The sequence below is a fragment of the Oreochromis aureus genome, linkage group 12, assembly GCF_013358895.1.
Source record: "Oreochromis aureus strain Israel breed Guangdong linkage group 12, ZZ_aureus, whole genome shotgun sequence".
In the NCBI taxonomy this organism is placed as follows: domain Eukaryota; kingdom Metazoa; phylum Chordata; class Actinopteri; order Cichliformes; family Cichlidae; genus Oreochromis; species Oreochromis aureus.
The window spans coordinates 31,966,772-31,989,288 of NC_052953.1; the positions used below are offsets into that span (position 1 = coordinate 31,966,772).

General features: G+C 41.9%; 1 long non-coding RNA gene across 1 annotated transcript in view; it reads left to right on the forward strand.

Annotated features, from left to right (window-relative positions):
* LOC120443044 overlaps positions 1–21,259 on the forward strand; it is a 34,862-nt gene extending 13,603 nt beyond the window's left edge. The window contains exons 2-3 of the long non-coding RNA XR_005615092.1: positions 17,545–17,690; positions 21,124–21,259. This is a non-coding gene — a long non-coding RNA (uncharacterized LOC120443044). The remainder of the gene's footprint in view (positions 1–17,544; positions 17,691–21,123) is intronic.
* Positions 21,260–22,517: the final 1,258 nt, after the last annotated feature.

Genomic DNA, 22,517 nt, shown 5'->3' on the forward strand with positions numbered 1-22,517 from the left:
ATTTCACACAGTTTCCATGTCCCAATGACATGGAAGGGTTCCTCCATGCTGATACTCACTTCTAGAAAGACTTTTGTATTAGAGCCAGTAAGTGCAATTAAAACAGTTACTAGCATAGATGTATATAGAATAAAAGTGGTAGTATGCAATTTAAAGAAATGTGTGTTTTTTATTTGCAAAGAGTCACCAAAAAGGCCTCCGAGAAGTGAATAAACTGCTGGGCTACACACCTATGAATGCAACATTAGCTCAACAGCTACTGGCCAGTTATGTGAGCACTCTCACCATCACCAGGTTATGTTATTTATTTGGTAAAGACAAATAAAGCAAAGGATTCTTTCAAATCTCATGTAGAAACACAGAGCAGTTTGTTTTATCAGGTTTTCAGAATGCCACAGAGTAAAATCTAAAAAGCAGCAGGGACATTAACAGCATCACAATAACTTGCTGTTGCTAAGCATGTATTATATCACACTCAGAAGATCCAGGGTAGCTGACATGTTTTTCTAGTAATAAGTTGGTTGCTTCACCAAGACCCAGATGGTCCATGAGTATCTGTTTTCAAAAGCCACCCACGAAGGGGGAATAGAAAGTACAGATTCATTCAACCACACATCAGCTTCACAGCTTTGTCATGTTGTGGAATCTCAAAACGTTACTTGCAGGGCTGGAAATGACAGATTTAAACAAATGATTTCAATCAGAGACTATTCGGGTCCGTGCAGCGCCAAGCCACTGCTCACATGTCACTTGTGATTTATTAATCCTGGACATATTAGCTCGGCAGGAGATGAGGAGTGCAGACAGCTCGTGAGACAGAATAGGGAAGAAGAGAGGGACAAAGAGAAAAATAACCACTCATCACAGTTCTTCAGGATTCATTAGTTAGACATTCCTGACAGACATACAAGTCCAGATGTTTTCCCTTGATACAGACGTTTACCATTATATTCCAAGTTGTGGGTCGACAAAAAAGGTTGCAAAGGGATCATTACTGTCTTGCTTTTTTGCTTTATGTGCCACTGGACCCTTTGGTGGCTCTTTGAATCCTTTGTTAAAAAGCTGTGAAATTTAGCACGCTGATTGGGCAAAAGCTTTTGACATGTTGGGATAAAGTGGCCTGCCTTCAGCTGTAGCTCATCTTCTTTTTCATCTTCTTCTACCATTGAGTACATGCGGCAAAGCGCTGTAATATTTGGCACAGTGACCGAGAACAGTCCCCTGGCTCTTTTTAACTAAGAACAAAGTCTGCACTTCAAACATCCAGGGCCTTTAAAGGGTTGATTAGGTTATGGGCATTTATACACATAACTTTTGCACCATGCTCCCAGTGTTTTTTGCCTTACGGCCAGCAAATGCTGCAGAATTGTGTTGTTGTTAACAACCTTATCCTGCCAGTTTGCTTAACCTCTTTAACATCCACCAAGTCAGCAGCACCCCTTGCATTATGGTTCGGTTAGCATCTACTAGCATCATCTTCAGTTCAGTTTAATTTGTACTGTGCCAAATCGAGACAGCAGTTGCGTCGAGGTTCTTTAGAACTCATATTCTTCTTTGGCAAATTTTTGTCATTGGTATGAACATGTATATTTTGAATACCTGCATTACTTACAACAGATTTTGCACCACAAATTTAGAAACCTTTCCTTTTTGTAGAATTATAGCATTATAAAGTCTTAGGGTTGTTCTTGTAATGAGTTACATGTACACGTGCATAATAATAAGAAATGACAGAGGAAGGAATATTGAACACATGAAGAAAGGGATTAGCAAAAAGGCAGGGAAAGTCAGTGATTAGAAAGCAATCCTCCCACTTAGTGCAAATTAACATCAGCTGGTTCAGTCCCAACTGATGGCCTATAACAAGGTGTCACACAAGAAGCATGTCCTGATGGGTAAAAGCAGTGAGCTCTCTCAAGACCATCACAGCCTTATTGTTGCAAACATGCTGATGGCTTTGGTTACAGGAAAATTACTAAACTGCTGAAGGTTCTACTGGTCATTGTTGGGGTCATAATCCAGAGGAAGAACATCATTTTAGCACAACCAAACAAGACCTGCAAGGTTTCAGACAGAGGAAGAAAAGAATTACCAGAAGAGTTGTCCAAGAGCCAAAAAGCACTTGTGGAGAGCTGCAGGAAGATCTGGAATCAGCAGGTACAACTGTTTCAGAGTAAACAGAAAGTAATGCAACCGCCATGTCCTGTATGCACGCTCACCACGCAAGACTCCATTGCTGAAGAAAAAGCACATTGAGGATTGTTACTGTAAGAATATAGTCTGGATAGATGAGACCAAAATTTGGATGTAATAATATAGACCATGTTTGCAGGTCAAAAGGCATTGCATATAATCCCAAAACAGCACACCAACAGTGAAGTTTGGAGATATTAACACACAGAGATGACTAGAAAAATGTACCAAGACATTCTTGATAAAAATCTGCTGCCATCTACCAGGATGATGAAGATAAAACGAGGATGGACGTTTCAGCAAGACAATGATCTCAAAACACAACCAAGGAAACTCTCAGTTGGCTTCAGAGAAAGAAAATGGCCCTGCTGATCACCTGAGCTGAATCCAACTGAAAGTCTATGGAAAGAACTCAAGCTCAGTGTTCATAGAAGAGGCCACAGAACTTTCAAGATTTGAAGTTTGTTTTTGTGGAAGAATGAGCCAAAATCCCAGCTGAGCAATGCATGCGATTAGTTTCTCCATACAGGAGGCGTCTTGGTGAGAGGTTCTCGTTGAATGAAAACATACACCCATATAAACCCTTAAGAACCCAGTAAGTACAAGCAAATAAAGTGAGTCACCTCACTTTGCAGTTTTGCACTGTCATGGGATAAAAACTCCCCGGAGAATTCTGTTAAAATCATTAATCACCATCCCTTTCATCCCGCGCTCCCACCCACATCCTTTCCTCTCTTTTTCTCCTCTTTGTTTCTGATATTTGACTCACCCGCTAAATCATGCGCCTTTTTTAAGAACATTAGGCTTTCCACATCCTTTTTAATTTGGTCATTATTTTACTAGATTTAATAGATGCCTTGGATCTGGAGAAACATGCGCATTGCCAGATCGCCCCTCCAGTGAAATCTTGCAGAAAGAATATTTGACATGAAGTTTTCCAAAAATCTGTATAACTTAAACCTTTGTATAACTTAAAAGTCTGTGCCGAAATTAATACACCAGCTTTAACAATCCTGCTCACATCTGTTACACTGATGGCCAATAAGAATTAAAAGCAGAAATCTCAGTGTGGGTTGGTGTATGTGTGTGTGTGCTTGTGTGACACTGACTGATAAGTGATGGGTTTTCATGCAGTTATCAGCCACCTGCCAGTTTTCTGACATCTCTCTCTCTCTCTCTCTCTGTCTTCTTCTTTCTGCTTTCCTTCAATCTGACCTTCTTTGACTGACACCTGTCTTTGGCCAAGATTAATGATCCATCTGTGTGTGTTCTCTCTCCAGGCCTGTGTGTTAGTCTCTATGTATATGTGTGTGCACAAGTGTGTGCTTTGTTCTGTTCATGCGCTTTCAGTCGAACATGCACTCAGCCAAACGCGGATTGATCGGGGTCTGGACCGGCGGGAATAGAGGTGGGAGTCAGCATTGATAAGGCAGTAAATGAAGTGATTGGCAGGATCAATAGAGGCCCCAAGGGAACAATGAGCATTTCTGCCTGCTGGTCTGTCTCTCTGTCTAAGGATGCAGGGATGGGAGTTAGGGGAGACAGAGTGCAGTGGGAGTAAGTGCACAAGCAGAATGTAATACATAATAGAGCTGGCTTCAGCCTCTCTGGCTGCTCTCTGTCCCATCCATCCATATGACAGGACAATGGAACAGCATGGCACATAACTGAGGACTGGCTCCCAGTGTGAGGAAGTCAAAAGACTGGGAAACCATCCATGCACCAGAGTTAATCACTCACCTCCTCAGACATACTTTGTGTTGCAGCAGGCTTTTATGTATGTTGTTTATCATATTTTCACTGTGCTGTTTCATCAGTTATGTGATATAATAACTACTGTATGAAATGTATTGCTTACTTATCCAGGAGAGTTTCATTTTTGGTTATTGCAGTAAAGTGTCTCCACAACCTCCCAATTCTTCTATCTTTGAGGACTGGAGGTCTATCGCAATTTAAAAGCTATCACATATGTTAGATATATATCAGTGATACAGGACGGTTATCAAAATATCCCCAAAATTGTAATTCTGCAGAGTTGTGCAGTTTAAGTGTAATAAGTAAAAGGAAAAAAGAAGCAATTTTACTTCTGTGCTTTCCATGCAAACTATTGGCAACAACAGAAATCTGCTGGCCATCAAAGCTATCACAGAGAGGTTTTTGGTGAAGCACCGTTTTTGCAACCAACTTCACCAAGTTACAGCTGGAAAACGGGCAGGAATTATGGATTTTTCCCTCACCAGCTGGTTTCTAAGCCTGGGTGACTGATGCCTATGCTAGCATGTATGCAAACAATTACTGATAATGTGACTTGCAAAACATTTTATGTGACATGCATCCTACATCCTTGGTAGAATGCTCATAAAGTGGTCGTGTACATTTTTCATGTTTTTGGACTAATAAAATCTCTAAGAACTTCTTTAAGGTTTCCATTGCGCTTCCTAAAGCCTGTGTGGCATTGATGGCTTGCATAAACCTCAAATTTAAGTATGTGTTGAACCCTGCCTATGATCTGTGGACAACGCTACTTCAAACTCCCGAGTATACCTGCCGCAATGGTTGCTTCGCTCGCTGCTCAAGCCTCGTCTTTCATGCATGTCTTCTATCCTGTCTTCCTTCTCTCACCCCATCCGGTCGCAGCAGATGGCCCCGCCCCTCCCTGAGCCTGGTTCTGCCGGAGGTTTCTTCCTGTTTAAAGAGAGTTTTTCCTTCCCGCTGTGGCCAAAGTGCTTGCTCATATGGAGTCATATGATTGTTGGGTTTTTCTCTGTATGTATTATTGTAGGGTCTTCATAACAATACGAAGCTCCTTGAGGCGACTGTTGTTGTGATTTGGCACTGTATAAATAAAATTGAATTGAACACTTGTCACTTGTATCACCCACTGTGTCACCCACTGTTAAGGTGCAGGAAACCGCTGCAGTGTTCTCCACGAACAATAAGTGTCACACACTCAAGTTGCAAACTGTTTCAACATCTCTCTCTGTATATCTGTATGTCTCTGAGCCTCTTAATATCATTAAGAGGGTGCGAAAAACTGACAATCTTACCCTCATGTCTTCAAACCAGCTGCAGCTGCAGCGCAACATGCCAGGTTACAAAAGTTGAGAGGTGCATGACCAGCCAAAGTGCCACAAAGACTGTGTCGCATGATACATGATGTGGCATCAATATAGCCCAAGACACCAGCGACACAAGCGGTTATTACAAAAAATAACGACAAATTTACTCAATCTAATATACATTTAAATAGTCTGCTCAAACTATCCATCATCCAGCTCATAAAAAATCTGCTGCATCTCATAAAAGAAGCTATCAGAAAAGCCAGATGGAATTAATTTTTAAAATTAAAAATACAGATAAATAAGGAAACAGAGTATTGTCCTCCATGACCTCATGCTTTTTAATCTACCAAGGAAAGTGGAAGGACAAGCAACAGCTCAATTATTCCCCTAAAAGATGTGAAGAATTTGCCTAGTTTTTTAACAGAGCAGGTATTATTATCTCAAACAGCTGCAATTCTTACAGACAACCTTGTGTAAAATCACCAGCTGTGAACAAAACTTCTCTCATTTCTGTCAGAACTGTTTGAGACTGTGAATAAAAACTCCACCTCACCACTTAATCCTGTCCCCACTCCTCTTTTGAACTGCAGTCTTTAAAAATCAACCATCATTAACAAGTCCCACTACATTATTCTGTCCCTCTGTTCAAAATCACCTTGGTCAAAACTCTTTGTTTTTTTTTAAGAAACAGTGATCCTTAGTGATTAGTCCTTAGTGATTAGCTAAGTCCTGGCAAATGTCAGCACATATTTAACTAAACATAACATCCTCAGTGAATTCAGTCTGGCTTTCAAATAAATGTAATTGTACTTAACAAAAACATGCATGTGTTGTTGGAACATGTAGGAACAGCGTGTCTTCCTTTCTTTGCCTCCAGCCTTTCAAGGTAGATGGCCCCGCCCCTCCCTGTGCCTGGTTCTACCCGAGGCTTCTTCCTGTCAAAAGGGAGTTTTTCCTTCCCTCTGCCACTGAGTGCTGATTGCTGGGGTTTTCTGTGTTACTGTTTTACCTTACATTATAAAGCACCTTGAGCTGACTATTATTGTGATTTAGTGCTTTGTAAATAAAATTAAATCAAACTTAATTAAAACAAATGTGCTCCTGTAACACTGAAAATTAATAACATTACTGAATTTAGGAGAGCAAACTTTAAAATTGAATTACACCAAAATCGAATTTAATTTATTTTGTTGTAAACCCAGATATTGGGCCCACTAGGTGTGTTAGTTTTATGCCTGATTTGAAAAGGTTTTGCTGTCTTCTAAACACAAGTGCAATCACTTCATTTCAATATTAAGCACAGTGCTAATTATCAGTGTGATTGGCAGTGAATAAATGGGGTTGCACATTTTACCTGAACTACTGGATCCCAGTATCCTTCTGAATTGGCTTTAAATTAATGTTACACATATATAAACCCTTGAACCATGTGACATTGCTGCAAGTTGTCAGTTTATGCCCTGACCCACACCTGCACATTATCCACTGTCAAATTAAGAGAGAAATTGATAACATGGTGGAAATTTTGTTGATAGTGCCCGCAAACTCTGGAGCTGCCTCCCTCTAAATAATGTTACATCGCTGACAAATGATCTCTCTCTCTCTCCCATGTGTGTCTGTAAAGCCTTTTGGCAACTGCAATATTGAGTTATGCAAATAAAATTGACTTGACTTTGTTGCACGACCGTACTTTTATGGTCCCTCTTCTCTTTAGTCCGGATGACACAGTTTCCATGGTTTCCAACAAGAATTTGAAATTTTGATTGGTCACACCACAGGACAATTTTCCACTTTGCATGAGCAAACTTTACACTTGTGTCTGTTTTTAATGCGCTGTCACATCAACGCCAACAGGTTTATTTTTTTTAATCATTGCATCCTGTTTTTATTTTCACACTGTCCTAACCTGTAAATGGGATTCCAGTAGTAATAGATGCTTAGTTTCAGCTTGTTACTTTTTTATTAAATCTGTTATCAGCTTTCCCTCTGCACCTGTAATCCAGGTTCAACACATATCACCCCCTGGACCAGAAGATTCTTGTATTAGATAATATTTCTTTCCTGTGTAGCAGCACTCTAGTTTCACCTTTAGCAGCAGCTTCTTTATGAATATGGATTGCATGTATACATAAAGGATTAAGATCTCTTCTTCAGGTCCCTTCTACTACCTTTCCTTCCTCACTCTCTCTGTCTCTCCTCTCAGCTGTTCAAATATTGTCTTTCTATTTATACTGAGCTTGGGGAAATATTTACCCTGGGCCAGTGAAGCAGGGTGGATATGAATGGGCATCATTTCAGCTTGTCAAATTAGCTGCCGCTCGCTGCCTGCTAATGTCTCTGTAATTGGAAAGGCTGGCAGCACAGCCTGTCTGACTGCTGCTTTGGCATGGACGTCACGTGTCGCAACCTGTCTCAGAGGGTCGGGATGCTACGCTACAGCCACAGAGGGCACCTTACCAGGTACTTGATAAAAGCAGCTATGACACTCATATCCACAGCGGCTTACAGGAGCTGTCCATCAAACCGTTGAAGGTTTGCTTATTGTTAAAAATGTGTTGATGACTTTTAAAAAGAAGTCCTTTTACTTGCATAAAATAAAGTGAAAGTTTGTATTCTGTTTCATTTGGGGAGATAAGGTAAATGTAAAACTGATATAGCAGAGTGTTTGAATGATTAATAAGAGGCCATAGTTTACTGTGAAATAAACAATGTAAATGTAGGTTGTCAGTCATCCAGGCGATTGTAGTCTAAGGAGCTTGGAAAGATAATAACTGGACTAGGTGAAACGTCTTGGAGAAACTTAAAGAGTTCAGTCACTTTCTTTCCAAACTTCTTAAACAACATAAATGTGGTTCAGTCCCTCATATAGTCATTTCTCAATATTTGCAAACTTAAAAAGTCCCAGTACTTAAAAACCACTGAAATAAAGCTGAAAGTGTATTGAAAATCATACCAGTATGACTTTGGACTGTCTGCTACACTAAGAAGTGATGCCTGACTAAAGCTAAACTGAAACACAAACACATCCTACTCCCCCAGTGAAGGCAACAGGCATTTTCTGTTCTGTGCACCAGTCATTGTTTACTAGTAAGGAAACATTTATAAAGATAATAAATAGCCTGATCGTTATCAACTGATGCTTTGAGTTCATATTCATATGCAGATACTCAACTTACATTCAGACCTTCCAAGAATGTAATTTCAGCTTGCTGTGCATTACACACTGGAGCTTCACATCTATTAGCCATTTGCAGCTTGTTAAAGTATAAGCCATTGTTGCACCCTCAGAGAGATATGACTCCATTCTCCTTTTGGCAACTTTATTCTCCTTAGTTCAGGTTTGGAGTTTACAGGCAGCATAGCATATCATCAGCAAACATTGCTCTCACGTCTCAGACACTGTTTTTTTTTCTCTTTTCTGCCCTTACTGATGACATCACACGTCTGAACTCTGACCTCCTGGAGCTAGTGAACTACAAAAATTAACTAGAAATGTGTCCAAAAATAAAACACAATTAAATAAGAACAGTCTTTAGAGATTTTCCCAATGATTCAGAAAATGTAAGTTTTATAACTACTTTTAGAGCACAACACCATCATCAGTAATGATCCCCTAACCCCTGACCTAATCAGAATGTTCTTCCAAGTCCTGTCAATTTTTGTTCTCCAGTTTCTCCACAACATAGACTCATCAACGATGACGACTTATACACAGGATTAAAACTATCAAGAAGTCCTGTATGTTTGCAGGAGGCTCATTGTCTTGGAAGCGTATGGAAACAAAGACCATACAAAGCTGATAGTACCCTACGACTTCAAGTAACTACTTGCAAAATAAATGCTAGCAACTGGGCAGGGGGCGGGGCCTGAGATAAACTCTTATTAACCTTAAAGCGAGTGATTGAAATGACTGCCAATGAGAGTAAAGAATGCTGTTAATACATTTAAAGGTTACCTAGGCAACCAGAGCCTAAAGTCTGCAACCAACAGGCTACACTAAGCTTCAAAACAAGGAACGACTCATTCCCGTTCAGTGTGGATTAACCCCATGGGACATTCATGTAACATGTAGGTTAACAAATAAATTCATCAGCTGCTCATTTAAAACTATATTTTTTTTATACATAGAAATTATGTAAGTCCTTCCCAGAGGTCTCCCATGGGTATGAGTATGCACACAGGATGTCTGAGTATCTTCTGTGGCACTGTGGCATTGGCAGCGGATGCTTTAAATCACGTGGGTTGCGGGGCAGGGTCTCCATGGCCTTTTTTTGCTCCTCACTCAGATCAGGATCTGGGGAATTTGGAAGCCAGGTCTTCGCCTTGGGATCTTCTTTAACGTTCTTCAAGCTTTTAAATAAAGCTTCGCTTTTTGCAGTGTGGCGGGGACATATTCCTTTGTGGGGGAAGAAAGCCGCCATCGGGGAGTATCGTCGTCAGTAGCAGTGTGTTAGGTGGGTGGTACATTTCAAAGTAAACTGTAAATGAATGCCACTGGCATTACACTGTGACAAAATGATAAGTGGCTCCAGTGTTGTGGCTGATTGGTGCATAGTACATGTGCTCTGTGAGAAGGGCGAGAAACAAGCTCTTTGTGTAAGCCAAAAAAGTCTGTCTGCTTTAGCTTACTCTTTTAAATCTTTGATTTTCAATTTTTCTAAACTAAACAATTTGAATGAAGTTTCTACTTTCCTATACAAACCCCACCGATTTATAATTCACACTAACTGGTCTCAAATGCAGACACAAGCATGCATCAAGCATAGGTACCCACCTGTCATGAATAATTCAGAAGTACTACATGGAATTATGTAAGAAAAAAAAAGAACGAAAGAAAATAAGGCCCACAGGAAATAAAAAACAAGCGGGTGTTTACCCTTTTGATAACAGCTGAAAGCGAGCGGGCTGTAAAACCGTGATGGAAATGGTTAACAGCCGCAGAGAGCGAGGGAGAGAGCTAATGGAGAGCCACATTTCCTACTAAAACGGATCCTACAGCAGACCAGGAGATGGGCTTGAAAGTGAGAAGAGAGGGCCGGAGAGGGAAGGGAAGAAAAGCAGCCGCGGAGCTGATATTGATCTTCTGTCAGAGAGATTGATAGAGCAATAAGGAGCTGAGGAGAGGAGAGATGAAAAGTGGAGTAGAGGTGGAGGGAGGTGGAGGTGGAGGAGGATGGCAAGGTGAGGGAGCGAGAGAGAGAGAGGATTGCAGGGTGTTAGATGAATGGATGGCAGGGCGTCGGGAGGGGAGATGAGATGAGAGGGTGAAGAAAAGATAGAAGGAGAGGGCTGAGAAAGTGATACAGGATGAAAAAGCAGGAGAGGAAAGAGAGGGAGAGGTGATGTTGATGAAGTAGCCTGCGAGTGACATCACTGAAAGGTGAAAGATCAGGTATCACTTCCCTAATTAGGTCAAGGAGAGCAGAACGACGGGGTGATGGATGAATCGGGGGGGCAGAGAAAGAGAGAAAGAGATGATTGGATTTTATGTGTGAGAACGAATGGTGTGTTAGACCAGCTGAGACACTAAAGGTGACCTCCACTTGCCTAATGGCACAATACATATTCTTTAATGAAGTCACCAGCAAAGTGCAGTCACATCTAACTACAGCTCCACCGGCAGCTCCTGTGTGCTGAGTGAAGAGATCAGCAAGTGCATGTGTGTGTGTGTGTGTGTGTGCATGAGTATGCGTGTGTGCATGTGTGTGTGCGCGCACGAGTGCATGTGTGTGCAATAGAGCCTTGTCAGTGTGACATGTGAAGCATAGCACAGTACCATTCATTTGAAGCCCCAGGTGTGTGTGTGTGTGTGTGTGTGTGTGTGTGTGTGTGTGTGTGTGTGTGTGTGTGCGTGTGTGTGTGTGTGTGCGCGTGTGTGTGTGTCAGGGTGATGTATGGGCATGTGACGCTGTGAGTAGAGGACTGGCACAGCCATCACTCAGGTTCAAGGCCTAATGGAGAGTCCTGGTAGACAGCTGGCTGATAGATAGCATGACCACCACAGACACACACACACACACACACACACACACGCACACACACACACACACACGCACACACACACACACACACACACACACAGTCATCAGATAACAGTACTAATGCCTGACCTCACTCACTACACGTCCTTCAGCGGTGAGAGGGAGAGGAGGGGAAGGAGAAGAGAAAAAGAAACAAGCGTGTGTGTGTGTGTGTGTGTGTGTGTGTGTGTTTTCCTGTGGGTATGCATTGTGCATTGTGAGTAACTGACATGTCTACTGATATGATCTCAATTTCCTTGTTAGTCCCTTTCGCCAGTTTGTCAGGAGCCATTAACATCACCAGTGATCCCAACTTCCTTGGCACACAATCACACACACACAAACACACACCTATACATATATATATATATAAAGACTATGTACGGACAATTGCACCACAGCTGCATCGACCACTGAAGCCACATGTGTTTCGTGTTGCTGCAGGCCGCAGTACACAGGCTGCCTTCACTCTTCATTAGCCTCTGTTTGAATGAGATGCTCGGAGACATTAAGGTAAAGTTACAGGCCAATTAAGTAAGTAAAGTCCCCTCAGGTGTCAGTGCAGGAGGCAACACTGTGGTGGTGGGCAGAGACTACAGAGTGATCACTAAGCAGGAGGCAATGGGAAGGTCTGAAGGAGAGGATGGAATTTGACACATTAAAGTCTTCACGACAATATTTGTAAATAACACTTCATTCCTGCATGGCCTTCATGAAAACACTCATATTCAGTGTGGATTTTTTTTTTAATTCATGAGATCGCAGCTTTAGACGTGTTTCCATTCTGTAAACAGCACGGTCAGGACACTAGTGAGACACAAACATGTCAGAAGATATTATCATCAGAAATACAGTACATCTGGGAGCTGTGTGGGTCAATGACCCCTCTCTCTGATGTACCATCACATAGCCTGAGTAATGATAGCTTTTAGAGAGACCAGCTGTCAAACAGAAAAGTAATGAATTACACTTGGACAACTTTTGCTACTGTTATTAAGCAGCATTTTTTCCTAGTTTTGACTATGTGGTCAAAGCCTCAAATAGTTGCTCCTCTGAGTCACAGAGCTCTATTGTTACAATAAATAATATAATACTCTCAGCCACATTGTTGCATCATAATCTTTCATCACAATAAATATGGTCTCTGTTATTGTTTTTGATCATCCCACACACACGCTGTCATGCAGTATAAACTCACTAGAACTCCACAGGGCTCTAGAGTGCGACCAATTTGGTCGCAAATGCGACCAAATTTTTCAGTGGTGCGACTAAAAAAAAATATTTGGTCGCACGGGTGCGACCAAATATTTTCGGGTAACAAAAAAACAAAAAAAATCTCTGCAACTCTCCGTGTGGTCAACAACAGACACACATTATGCCCCTATCGTGGACTAAACCAATCAGAGATAGTCAGGGGCGGGACCTCTCTGATTGGCCGTGGTCCAGTTGAAAGTGCAGGTGGAAGAGAGAATAAAGTCATATCAATTCATTAACGGATTCCACACAAAGACGTAAACACAGAGCGGACCCGACGCCTCAGAATCAGCTTTGTCTTTCTCGGCTTTCTCACCCCACGGCCCGAACACGGACACGCTGTCGGAGCTTAGCGATTCTGATGCGTCGGGTCCGCGCTGTGTTTCCGTCTTTTTTGCGCTGATTCTGAGCTGCAGGTTTTGTCTCTCCAACCAAAATTCGCCGAGCCAGCAGCAAAAGAAGCAGCAAGCTACGCTTCACATTTGATCAATGTCGTCATGAATTCCCTCTGACTTTTGCTGTTTTGCTTCCACCACGATAAAAATCACACTTCATGCACAGCTCTCTCTCTCTCTCTCTCTCTCTCTGTACTTCAAGAACAGTTTCCGTCTCAAATCTCTGTTTTCTGCATCATTCATTCGCTTATTACCCACCAGTCTACCGTTGTTTACAGCGCTGTCGGCCGCTGTCTTTTTCTTTTCTTTTTCTTTTTTTCACTTAAATGACCTCCGACAAGAAAGCCTAATTTCTGCTGTTCAATACTGAAGAAATTTAAACTTTTTAAAATTATGCAAAATTGCAGAATATTTTTAAGGTTATCTGCTATAAAACGCCAGACCAGGAAAATCTCCTTCATGTTTTTCTGTGTTTTATTCTCAGTTACTTTGACACAAAGGGCATCTGCTGTGATGTCCACAATTCTGATGAAGTCTCACAGTGTCAATACTGATAAATGATCAGAATTATAATATTTCTGACTGTCTGAGGCTAAATTGAATCGAATCAGGACTTTGAGAACCGGAATCGAATGGATTATAGAAATCAGTGATGATACCCAGCCCTAGTGAGCAGCCTAGGCCTGACAGAAGTGGATGTAGCTGTAGGTAATAAGAAAAGATGAAAAGAACTATTGATAACTTTTGTGTTAAGTTAAGGCCTGATCCGTCTGAAATTCATAGCCAGCTCTGACACGGTGCCATCAATCTTTGAATGCTGAAAAAACAGCAGTGTATCCAGAAAACACATTATATGCTGCAATAAATGCACTGCCCAAGTGTCCCCTCTCCCCACTGCCTTTCAGCAGCAGGCAGCAGCAAACAGGTCGTCAGAGGAGCCAAGATGATGATTAAGTTTAACATTTTCTACAATATTGACAAAGCAATTTAAGCACAAGTTTGTTAGTTAATAATTTAGAAATGAATATTGTCTGTATGGACTTCCACCCCCAAAGAAAGTGCACATGTAAAACTGCGGTGTTAAGCGATGCGGTTGAAAAATTTGAGTGCGCCTAACTTTTGTGCCGGTACGCCTAAATTTTTAAAGTTAGGCGTACCGGTGCGCCCATGTCAAAAAGTTAGTCTAGAGCCCTGATGTAGATCCACAGGTGTAAATGCATTTTGCTTCTGGTTAAGCAACTTTAGCTCAAAAGTGCAGCTGCCAGCCTTTTTAAGGATACTATGATGACATTTTTGTACAGACAAAACAATCATGATGTATTTCTGAGCAATTTTTAAAGATGCAGATATGAATGAATGGTAGAGTAAACAATCGTGTCATTTGGGGAACTGATGATCTACTCAAGGTGTTTCTGTATTAAGGCAACAAAGAGGCCTGTCAGCCTAGTGTTAACCAGTCATTAGTTACCGTTGCTATTTTTCAAGCCAACACTCTCCGCTTCTGATTAATGAGTTATTTTTTTCATACACATCTGAATGTGTTGTGTGTTTCCTGTCTAGAGAGGTGTGACCTCTGAAAGAGAACATTTTCACAGGACTCTGTGCAGACCTGTGACAAGCTACGTACAACTCATGATTCATTAGCTTGGGTACAGGTCTGGACCAGTGCAACACCACCTTTCTTTTCTTTTTCAGTTTGTAGATTTGTAGATTTGTTGCTGTGCTTGGGATCACAAGCTTCAGCTTTTGGATTCACATTTTATTCTGTAATACTTCACAGAATCAAATGTTTAGCTCCCAGATCAAGTGGCTGCAAAACAAGCACAAATCATCACCTCTCCACCACCGTGTTTGAGAGTTGGTTTGAGTTGTTGATATGTTGTTTATATAAAGTGTTTGGTTTTCATCAGACATGGACACGGGCCCATTTTGTTCTTGTCTTTCCAAAGGTCATTGTTTCAGAAATCTTTTGGTTTATTTAGATGCAACTTTGCAAAGCTGAACTGTGCTGCCATGTACTTTTTATAGATAAGAAAGTTCTCCTAACTGTCATGAAATAATGACAGGACAGTTCATGAACATATGCTTTTATAGAGGTACTCACATTTGCTGATGATCATGTAATCAAGTACACTTGATTAGCAGCTTATCCTCTTAATGCTTATGGAGGCAGTAAGGGTGTATTTTTCACAGGTCCTGTGGGAGCTTCCATTCACTCTGGGAATGCCGTATTTGATTTCATTTGATTTCATTGGCGTTATTGTCATTTAACAGCACAGTTGAAGGCTTGTGGAAATACAATCAAAAAATCTCTTAATGGGTTTCCTTTTCATTAACAGAAGCCTTTTCATTAAAGAAATTCTTAGAGTTTCTCCTCTTGTGTCTTTCCGTAGAATAAACTTGTAGCCAGAGCATCAGAGAGGAAGATATCAACCATCGGAATAACGAATATGGAGCTTTCAACTTAAACGACTGCAGACACATTAGGAATGGATCTTGCTTTGTGGACAATGAGTGTAGTCTCGCACCATTGATTTCTCACCAGCTTTTATTGCACTCCATCGACGGCTAATGCCCCTAAGATCCTGCTGCAGTCTGAATTATTCAGCAGGAGTGTTTTGTTTTTGTGTCAGGGCCGCGGGGGTAATTCTAGATCTGCGATATTTGATGATCTGCTGCAGGAGTAAAATGTCTCATGACTCTTCCCCCCCCAGTAACTATGGGGTCTGATGTGTATGTATCAGCTGATGTGGAGCATCCATATCAGGTTGAGAAGAGGGCCGTGACAGTGATATTTAGCGTTTGGCTGCATTCCAGTTTTGTCCCGAGCCGCATCAAGGCTTTTCATTTCAAAATGAGACAGACAGGTGGAATGAGACGGAACAGGAGATGACCGACTTCTCCGTAACACGGGGGGATTAAAAGAGGCATTGATGGAATAGCTCAGAAGAGGAAACAATAGCCAAAGAGAGAAGTGACAGAGACACACAGGAGCACAAAAACAGAGAGTGTAGAGCCACAGAGAAAACAAGGCAAAACCACTGAGAATATTGCAACAGCACAGAGGAGCTGTATACAGAGAGAGACAGAAAGAAGGATCCACGAGGAAGGGAAGAGACAAGGAGAGAGGACAAAAGTGCGTTGGTTAAGATTCAGGGCAGGCAGTGGCACGGGGCTATCATTACCATACATCAGGACAATAAATGAGGCTTTCAGCAGGCCGTAATAAGAGTTTGATAAATCATCGGGGCCAGAATTAACTAGACGTCAAAACAATGTGAGGGCTCTGACGGATGGCAGAGGAGGGGCCGATGGCACAGATTAGTCTAGCTGGGAGTGAAGGAGCACTGAAGGGATGAAGGGAGGGAGGGCGTGAAGAGAATGGGGGAGGCAAGGAAGGGGGGATAGGCGGAGAGGTGAGGAGAGGAGCACAAGGACGGAGGCAGGGAGACTGTTAAACAGAGGATTGAGATGGTGTCTGCTCTGTCACTTTGATGTCCATGAGAACGTTTGCATCATGCTTCTGTGGATGTGTGATGTCAGCATTTTTCCTCCATCTGTGTGTTTATTTCTCCTCACCTCTGACCTCTGACCTAAGGAAAAAGCTATGCAATGTGTTGCTATTTTATTCATGTGTGTGCATGTGCATGTTCTTTAGTATGTGTGTCAGGCTTTCACCACCCCACAGCTAATCTTGTTGGTTATCATGATGAGTGGTTGGTACAGTGTTGCTACTGTCCCTGTTTCTCCCCCCTCCCCGCTGCCAAACCCCTATTCACACCCCCCAGTGGGTAGCTTTAATTGCCAGGCTCTGACCTTTGCCGAGTGGCGGTGACAAGGCCTGTCTGTTGCGGTGGGAGGTGGTAGCGGCTCGATTAGCTCTGACAGCAGAGCCGGGCAATCGGAGGGAGGGTAGGAGGAAAAGGGGGGCGCGAGGAGAGCCAGAGCCGACTAATTGGAGCCCCTCAACCTCGGAGCAGTGAGCTAGAGAGCAGTTGCACTCGTCCGGGGCATGGTGACGAGTCATGTGCATGTGTGTGTGTGTGTGCGTGTGTGTGTGTTGGGAGGGTAGTGGACTATGGGGAGAGTCACCTCTACTCCACTAAGCATGAGCCCAACGAGTGTACATGCGCACACATGGTTTGTGTGTGTTCTGTCCAGTCTGTAGCGTGTCTGTTTAACCAGTCTTTCTGTGATGTGTGTGTGTGTGTGTGTGTGTGTGTGTGTGTGTGTGTGTGCATGACTCGACTGCGCTGTCTACCACACTGTAGTCACTGAGCCTTTTGCTGTGTGTGTGTGTGTGTTTGCCTGTGTGTGTTTGCCTGTGTGTGTGTGTGTGTGTGTGTGTGTGGGGGGCTAGAGAGAGACTAAGTGGAATGGACAGTTAGATTGAACAGAACGAGGCACAATTACCAGGTGACGCTGAGAAGATAATGTTGTCCCAATCTAACTCACCCCTCAGCCTCCTCTCCCTTCCTTACTCATACACACACACACACACACACACACACACACATGCACACACACACACACACACACACACACACACACGCAGACACACACGCACACTGACATGCATATACTTTTTTCTCTCCCTCTCTCTGTTTCTGTGTCCTACAGGCTGGAATCGAACGATCTCTAAAGAATCATAGGCTGAGCAGCCCTGCAGGCGGAGACCACCCAGCCTTTATCAGCTGTCTTCCTCCTGCTGGATGCTGGGAGGAGTGAGCTTTCAGCCCTGCTTGTTGCACAGACCTACCGGGAAAGTGAGTCATATAGTTTGATCTTGGGGACTCTGCCTGTCAACAGCTTATTTTATGTTTTATCTGCTCTGTCCAAGAGACCTTCATAAGGTCAAATTCAGGCTGACAATTTCCTAGGATATCAGTGTTTAACATGAATGCTGCGTTTCTTTCATTTATCTAACAATTTCATGAGTTTAATAAAGTATGAAATCACATAAGTGAAAAATGAAGTCATTGTGAAAGCACCAAAAAACTGCAGTTCCTTCAGTGGCCACTTGAGACTGGCTCCAAAAGTGAGTAACTACCATGTTAAAATGCCTGAGCTTCACAATCAAATCAAAATTCATATAACCTGATTTGGTCTTTTTAGCTATTCCCCCTTCACAGAAACTGTAGAGGAGGTACCAGGATATAAAAGCTTTAACAGTACAGTGTAGTTCATGAACTTCTGCTTTTATAGAGGTGCTCATATTTATTGATTATAATATTTATTGACAAGTGTGTCATTGCTGACTGATGAGTGTTTTATTGGTCGCTTCCTTGGCACTTACTACCAGGTATCTGTCATGGCTAGTGCTGTGTAGACTCAGAAACAGGGAGTAACTTAGGGCGCAGCTTTATTGCTGGAAAACTCTTAAGACAATAACTGTTATAAAAAATAAAGCTGGGAGTGAATGTGAGCGTGAATGGTTGTCTATATTTATGTGTTAGCCCTGCGACGGACTGGCAACCTGTCCATGGTGTACCCCGCCTCTTGCCCTAAGACAGGGACTGGGAACAGGAAACTAGAAGCTAAGAAAAGTCATGCTAGCAAAACCAACAGGGACACGACAAGAGGACACAGGAAAATGAGGGTACAACGCGACAACAAGCAGGGGATGACAGAGGACTAAAATACATGGCAGAATAATCGGGAAATGGGAGACAGAAGGGAAACACAGCTGGGACTAATTAGGTAGGACGAGACAAGGAAAGCCAAACCGAATACACTGACATAAGACCCAGACTTTCGAAGTAAAACAAGAAACACGCCGACTAAACTTACAGACACAGACTCAAAGACACGGCTTCACACAGAGACATGACTGACTTGAAACCAGAGAGAACAAAGACACAAAACCTAAGGACTAGAAATCACAGAACCATGAACCAAAAGACTAGTAATGATAAACTGTGATGAAATCAAAGCTTAATTATAATAAAGAAACCAATCATGGTAGCATTAGGTGATCACTTAACATTCAGTTTTATTTATTTAGGGTTGATTCATATCAGTCACAACAGCTGTCTCAACACATTTAACCTCTGGTTTCATTATGTTCCCTTTTGTCAGCAAAAAAAGCCACCAACAGAGAGCACCAACCATTTAGTTGCTGTATCCAACTATATATAGTCTATGCATAAAGCTTGTTGCTGCTGTAGAAACTTGTAAAAACGTGTGCAGCGATTGGGCACTTTGCTTAATATACCTGTCAAATTTAATGCAATACAACACAAACAGTGGGGGAACCTTCACAGCAATGAAGAGACACAGTGTTGAACTAAATGCTAGCAGATCAAATCATATATAATGTGTTAGCATGCTAAAATGTTCTGATGGGTGCAACCATAATGCATAGCTTTGAATGGTAGCAGTCCCCCTAGTTTAACAAATAGCTAGTAAGACCAAACTCCTTATAGATCACAAAGGGGACTGACGGTGTTTAATCCTACTGCGTGCTTGGGTAAACTAACAGCAGTTTTGGTATTTATTTATAATTTTATCACCCAATGAATAAACATGAGATCGATGCAGCTACTCTATAGGGCCACAGTCAGCATTTTTAAATAGTTTTGTCTTATTTAGTAATTCACTACAAAATCTGAAATTCAATTGCAGAAAGAGATCTAATCTGTGAGTCAAATATTTCACTGCTGATGAAATTACGCAGCAACTTGGGTTCAGTTTCCATTGGGAATCATCACCCTGGAATCGCAGCTTATTGAAATGCATCAAAGATCCGGTGTATGACAAGACGGTGTGGGAAACCCCACGCCTGGTTGTGCCTCAGTCCCACAGTCAAAACCCTTTTCAGACTCAGCTCATTTACTCCAGTTCTTCCTTAAATCCTAAACATCATATATTAATGAGTGACACTAATCTAGACGACAAACTCAGAATAAACTGGGTCCAGTCCCTGTGGAACCTGGACACCACTAACTAACTAATCTAATTTTACTGGAACAAAATATCTCAGTGCAATTTATTCACTGTACATGCACGGTCACCCTCAACTGGTTCTAATATTAAACTTAGTACAACCACACACTGAATCTCCCACTAAATGTATATTGCTTGACACAGATGTTGGGTTTGAAACATTGCCAATATAAAGCTGCCTGGTTTAGAGTCCAGCTCTATTTAGGATGGGCATATGCCTCTTTTCTGTGTAACCCTTGTTAAATGTGATACTGCTGTCAGTTCTTTTATTAGTGCATGTGATGATAGACGAGGAGTGAAAGGTCTAAATTGGTTTAAGTCGACCCAGGTGAGGCTCATGGGTTCACAGTAGGGACAGAGCCAGCCCTGCTGGGTGTGAAAGTTCAGTGTCTCGAGGCAACAACAGTTTTTTAGTCATTATACATGGGAACAGAGGACGGTTAGAGGTGAGGGGTGAACAGTGCTGCCCTAAGTATTGGGTACAAAACTCAGACATGAGGAATCACGGTGGCCTGAGCGAGTAGAACATCACGCAAACTTCACATCTGATCTAATCTAACTTTGCTGCAGGGGTATTTAGGTCCCAAAACTAATTCCCACATGTACCAACTCCCCCTGCTCTGTTAGTAATATTAACTAGCCCTTTACGGTGTGGTGTCAAGTCTTTGACTGACAAACAGCAGTGTAATGACAACCATCTGGCGTAGTAATGAAGCCAGCAGTGGGAATGAGATGTTTTAATTAATGAAAGCCACTCCATTAACTCTGATGAGTGGCTTATCAGCTCCGGCTCATTATGCAAATGGAATTAAGATTGCTGAGCAGCCTGCATCGTTAATAACAGAGTTGTTAAGGCATTTTGTTCAAAGTGACTTCCTTTGACCACGGCTTGCCAAGAAGTCAGCTGTTCCAAGACATTATATGTCCATATGTACATGTACAGTGTCATTCAGGACTTTTCTTAGTGTGTCAGTCTTTTTTTTCCCAACCAGAGTATTATATAAGCTTAAAATTTTAAATATGCCGTCTAAGCTGCAGAGACAAGTGGGAGCAATCTGTAAGTCGCAGGTACCAAGTGGAGGTAAAGCATTCGAGCAGATACCAACTGTTGCCAAAACATGAGTAGAAAACCTGGAGGGTTTTTGACCTGAAACATCAAAGGTGTGAGCAGGTGCAGCTTTGTCATGTTTACACGTTTTGGTCTATGAATAAGCTAAATGATCCATCCATCCATATCTCCATGCTCTTTAACAGGTTCTGCCAGAAGGTCTCCTCCTGCTTGGGTATGCCTGAAACACCTCACCCAACTGTTGTGGCTAGCTGAACTACAGCTAACTTTTCTCAGCCTGTGGACGACAGTGCTGGAGTTTGACCATTTCCAAAGTCCCTGCAGCAGAATAATCTTAACAGGAGTTTAGGCTAAATTTCTCTAATGGCGTTTAAAAATTGTCATTAAATTTGAAAGTAAATGGGTAAAAAAAAAACTACAGACTAAATCTTTCTCATATTATAGCCTGTAATGCACACCATTCTTGATTTGAACAGGAAACATCATAGATCCTTTCAAGGTGCTCTTCTGAACGCTATTGTGTAAAATAGCAAAATCCTTATAATAAATCTTCAAAAATAATGGGTGTTTTTATTAGCTGTTAAACAAACATATACTTTTGATCTATTGAATCAAAGACAACTCGTCAAGTTCCAAATGTGCTATGATTAATATGTTGAATCCCATCTCCGCTTTACTTAAGATCTGCAAAGCATTTTAGCTCTTTTTAGCCATTTATGTTGATCTTTTGGCTCACTGTAATGACTGAATTATGCTTCAGTGGAAAATTTACATTGTAACTTATGACGTAACCAGACACTCCTCTTAACCTTATGCCATAACCTTCCGTGACACCTAGCGTGCACCTTTCAAGAAACATAACTACACACTGGGTTGACCCTGCTGATGCACAATTCAGCCATAACTCCTGGCTGCTGGTAACTTTCAGGAACAAAAAAAGTTCTTGGCTGATGTTTGTCAAATCACAGCTAAATGCAGACATTAAGAAAAACTGAGCAGTCGCTGTTGTCCATAGTACTGTACAGCATTTACCAGATGTAAAGTCATGTACCAGAACCTGAAAAACAGAACAATGAATGGCCTTGTATTCAACATGTGGCCAGAAAAACAACTTAAGAATGTGTCATGTTGGCTGCTGATAGATTCATTGTAACATAGATGAATGTGTTGTGTTATATATGATATATTAAATTGTTAAAGTATAACAAAAAGTCAAGAAGTAAATACTGTTTTATTTGAACTTTTTATCTTTCTTTACCACTTTTTGCGCACTTCTGTGTCTAAAAATGTTCTTTTACATCTGTGTGTTTGTGTGATCATATTTCTCGGTTCCTCTGTTGTGTGTGCGTGCATTCGCATGGGGGGAGATGGTGTGACTCTCTTTGACCCTGTGGTCATTAATCTCACTTGCTGTCAGGGTAATAGACACTGATGGACAGGATTGTGTTTGCTCACTCACAATCTCTCACACACAAGACACACACACACACTCACTCACCAGTGCTGACAGCCTCAAACAGACCCCTCCACACACACCCACACAATTCAGTTACTCATTGAAAGCAGCTGACGTCCATTC